A 4,586-nucleotide genomic window follows, 5' to 3' on the forward strand; every position below is an offset into this window, starting at 1 on the left:
GCGTCGCCCCCCGTCTGCTGACGGGCGCGCGCGTTGTCCCCAGGCCCCGTCTCCCGTGAGCGCGGCTGCAGTGGACGGGGCGCCCGCGAACCCCTGTTGCAACCCCACTTTCGTTTCCTTCTGCGGCTCTGACTGGCATTTTCCCGCTGACCGGAGCCGGTGGGCATCTTTCCGCTACCTGTTGGCCATCTGTGTGCCCTCCTTTGAGAAACGTCTATGCAGGTCCGTTGCCCGTATTGTAACCACGTTACTCAGTTTCCTCCTATTGAGGTTTTGCCTTTTTAATTTTTCTTTTTATTTATTTATTATTATTATTATTTACGCCTACCGCACCTGGTCTTCCTGGGTGGTCTCCCATCCAAGTACCAACCAGGCCTGACCCTGCCGAGCTTCCGAGATCAGACGTCGGGCTCGTTCAGGGTGGCGCGGCCGTGGACCACGGACCGTGGCTCCACCGGGGCGCGAACCCGGGACCTTCTGCGTGTGAAGCAGACGTGCTGACCGCCGCGCTATGGGACCACGTCCCTTTTAAATTTTCCTGGAAGGATATTGTCAACGAGGACGGAATTCTAGGTCAGCGGATGTGGTTGACAGTCTTCCGCCCCATTGTCTTCTGGGGTCGCGATTTCCGTTGCGACGTTGGCCGACGGTTCCGGTGGTGCTTTGATTCGGGTCATCCGTCCTTGCGACTTGGCCTCTGCGACGATTTCCTCCGGCGTGGATTACCAGAACACATCTCGCTGCTGGTCGCTTGACTTTATTCTACGTGGAGCTTACGGTGCTTCGTAAATCTGGGCCGTGGTGCTGTCGTAGTTTTGTAAGGCTGTCGGCTCGTGTCTCTCCCATACGCCCCCCCAGGGCCCCCGTTGCGTGTCCGATGTCCCATTGCACCCCCCGTGGCTCTCCTTCCTGCACGTCTCTTCCTCCTGTCTTTCTTCCAGTTTGCTGATTCTCCTTTAAGCCGTGTCTAACGTGCTATTAAGCTATAACCTCCACCGAGGTTTGGTTTTGTTTCTATTCTAGAATGTCCATTCGATCCTTTTCCGTAATTTCTAGTTTTCTGCCACATTTCTCCATCTGGTATTTTAACCTTCCTTGACCGTCGTCGTCAGAGTTATGCTAAACAGACACCTGCCAGCTCCGGTCTCCGGACCTCCCGGTCTATTCCTATCGATTATTTTCCTCTGTTTTCAGTCACGTGCTTGCTCACTGCTGGTTGTAGAAAAAAATGCGAGATGATTAGAAGCTCGGGGTGGCATGATCGTCCCTCTGTGGGGTTCACGTCTGCGACTGCCAGGACATCGTGCCAACGAGGGTCGCTCCAGCCATGAGCTGAGCTGATTCAAAGCGGATCTCAGCCTTCCCGGGCGGGTCCGCTTCCAGCTCGTCCTTCCCCTGCCGCGTGCCACCCCAGGGTCCTGACCCAGGCCCGTGCTCGCCACCGGGATCTGCTAATGACTCTCTGCACCTCCAGCCACGGGAGGCTCATGCCCTCCTCAACCTCTCGGACGTTCAGCTAGGAACGTAGAAGCCCCGGCGGGAAAAAGCGGCCCTGGAGACTGGCCGCCCACTCTACCTTCCCTCCTCTGCTGTGTCCCGGACAAATAAACACTCATGGCCATGGTCAGCCCCGCAGTGTCTTCAAAAAGTCAGTGTGCACGTGTGTGTGTGTGCGCGCGTGCGTGCGCATACGTGTGTGTGCGTGTGTGCGTGTGCGTGTGTGCGTGCGTGTGTGTACGTGTGTGTGCGTGTGCGCGCGCGTGCATGCGTGCATGTGTGTGTGTGCGCGCGCGCGCGTGTGTGCGCATGTGTGTGTGCGCGTGCGTGCATGTGTGTGTGCATGTGTGTGCGTGTGTGTGTGCGTGCGTGTGTGTGTGTTCTTGGCAGGGGAGGTAGTCAAAACAGTTTAGTCAGCCGTCCCCAGAAGCCGAGTGTCTCCTCCCTCTTTTACACGTGGGGACGACTGTTATTTTCTGGAAAGCTCCGAATACGTTTGAACTGAGACTTGTTTACCACGTCTGACGGTTTTGTACGGGGCGATATTCACGCCGTCTCGTTCTCATGTGGCTATGACTTACGTCTCTGCTTACTTTCCTAATTGCTCCCCGGAAGATGCTAGTGCCGGATTGTTTGGGGTGAACAGCAGCCACAGAGAGGCGGGGCCGGGCTTGGTGATGGGCGACACCTGGGCCAGGTGCCCCTGGAGCTACCAGAGTTAAAATCCTGTTTTCTTCTTGGTCTGACTGAATGTGGACACAGTGCTGTCCCCTCCGTGAGGGGCCGGAGGACACGGCCCTTTAGGGGTTCCGCTCTGGGCCCCACCTGGCCGACACAGAGGCTGCTCACCTGGGCAGCACAGCCCGGCGGCAGGTTCAGGCTGTGGGGCAAGAAGCCCCGACGGTCCACGCACACCGGCCACAGACCCCGGGGGGCGACATGTCGGCCACGGGGGCAGATGCCACGCGGGGCTGGTGGTCGGCGTCCGTGGCGAGTGTGACGTGGGCCCTGGGATCGAAGCCCGGGCTGCTCTCTGATGTCCGGCCACGGGAACTCGGCGTCACACCCGAGTCCAAGTCAGGCAGGACCACAGTGCCCACGCGAGCCACACGATCGCGTCCAGGCCACAGCACGGCCTGCCCCGGCGCCCGCCCCCAGCTCACCCTCAGGACCCGGTGAGAGAGGAAGGCGCCCGAGCCTGGCTCCTGCTCCGGGCGGGAGAGGTCGGCAGCTGCATCGGGTCCACGGTCACAGGTGGCCTTGGGGACCGTGGACGAGGAAAGGTGGGGCCGAGAGCAGTGCGCTCGGCTTCCGCCTGGTGGAGGAAGTAACCTGCGTGGAGAATTCATGCCGCTTTCTGGGCCGAAGGTCAGTGGCCTGGACGCCCGGAGACGGGGGAGTCGGGGGGTGTGGACGGACGAGCAGGGGTGGGGCACACTGCGAGAGCCTCGCGTCCCTCCCTGCACGTTGTCACCGCCGCTCACGTCCGAACCGAGCCCAGGACGTGGCCGGGTGCCAGCGCCCGCCAGAGGCCCGGGGACCGGGGCCAGGCAGCTCGACGTCCCAGCCTGAACCTTGCGCTGGTCAGTTCGGGCTGCTGTGACCAAGTCCCGCAGGTAGGCGCTCGAACCACAGACACTTCCTGTCCCCAGCCCCAGAGGCTGGAGCCCCAGACCCAGGTGTGGGCAGGCGGTTCCCCCGAGGCCTCGCTCCTGGGTGTGGTTCCCCCCGAGGCCTCACTCCTGGGTGTGCCCACGTGGTCGTCCCTGTGTGTGTCTGCGTCCCATCTCCTCTTATGAGGGTATAGTCACATGAGATTAGGGTCTACCCCAGTGACCCCGTTTTACCTCAGTCACCCCTTTAAAGGTCGTACCTCCAGTCACATTCTGGGATTCTGGGAGTCAGGGCTCCAACCTATGAGTTTTGGGGACATAATTCAGCCAGGGACGTGGCTGCTCAACACACATTTGGGGTGCTGCAGAGGTGAGGGACTCCTGTGCCCCAAATCGGGGCCATGTGGACCGCGTCCCCTGTGGCCTTTACCTGCAGAGGGAAAGCTTCCTGGGTGCCGACCCCAGAATGGCAGGGGGAGTCCGGGGTCAGGCAGCACTCCACCCCATGGCCCCCCGGCGCCGACCGCAAAGAAAACACGCTGGTGTCGGAGGGGACTGGGGGGCCGAGGCAGACTCTGGGGCAATCGAGGGAGGACGAGCCTTGGGTTGGCCTGTGGCATGGGCTCCGGCCGGCGAGGCGTGGGCTCCGTGTGCCCCTCGCCCAGCGTCTGGGAACAGACACCTCCTCTCCCTCCCCCACGGCCACGGGCAGCCCTGTCGGTCACCGCGCTGGCCCTGCCCCCCACCCCAGTGCGGATCCCCAAGGCAGGCAGGAAGCCCACGGGACTGTCCTTTCGTCTCCCGACCAGGAAGCCCGAGTCGCTGAGTCTAGCCTGGCCCTGCAGCTCTTTCTGGTTCTGACCGCTGCCCGGTCCGTAAAGGCCTTTCCTCTCCTTCCGGCTCAGCCTGGCATCCGTCTGCTCCTCAGAGGACCTCGCCCGGTCCCCGGGGGTCTGTGGTGGTTCGGGGGGCTCTCCCGATGGTGGCGGGGCAGCTGTGCGGCGAGTGGCCAGGCCTGGGAGGTACGGGCAGTGGTGACCGTGGCCTGAGCGAGCACTGAGCGCTGTCACGTATGAGGCTGCGGCAGCACAGGGTGGCCTTCCAGCTCGTGGGCTGTGTGGCGAGTGGCCAAAGTGAGGCTGGACACTGCCCTGCCTGCTGCCGGGGCGGGACAAGGGCCTGTGGTGGACAGATGACCCGGGCCTTCCTGGGGACAACCCAGGACGACGACGCCTGGGAGGACAGAGCTGCAGACACGAGACAGCGCCACCCGCAGTGCTGGGATCGCGTGGGACCAGCCGCGGCCGTCTGGTGGGGGAGCAAAGACAGTGACTGCAGAGCCGCCGGGCGCTCCTGGGACAGCGCACGGCCCGACGGGAGGTCAGGACCAGCCCGAGGACATGGCGTCGTCTGGGACCGGGGTGCGGGCAGCTGAGGTCAGCCGCAGACTGCCTCACGCACGCAAGGTGGGGCCCG

The sequence above is a fragment of the Pteropus alecto genome, unplaced genomic scaffold (assembly GCF_000325575.1).
Source record: "Pteropus alecto unplaced genomic scaffold, ASM32557v1 scaffold43, whole genome shotgun sequence".
Classification (NCBI taxonomy): Eukaryota; Metazoa; Chordata; class Mammalia; order Chiroptera; family Pteropodidae; genus Pteropus; species Pteropus alecto.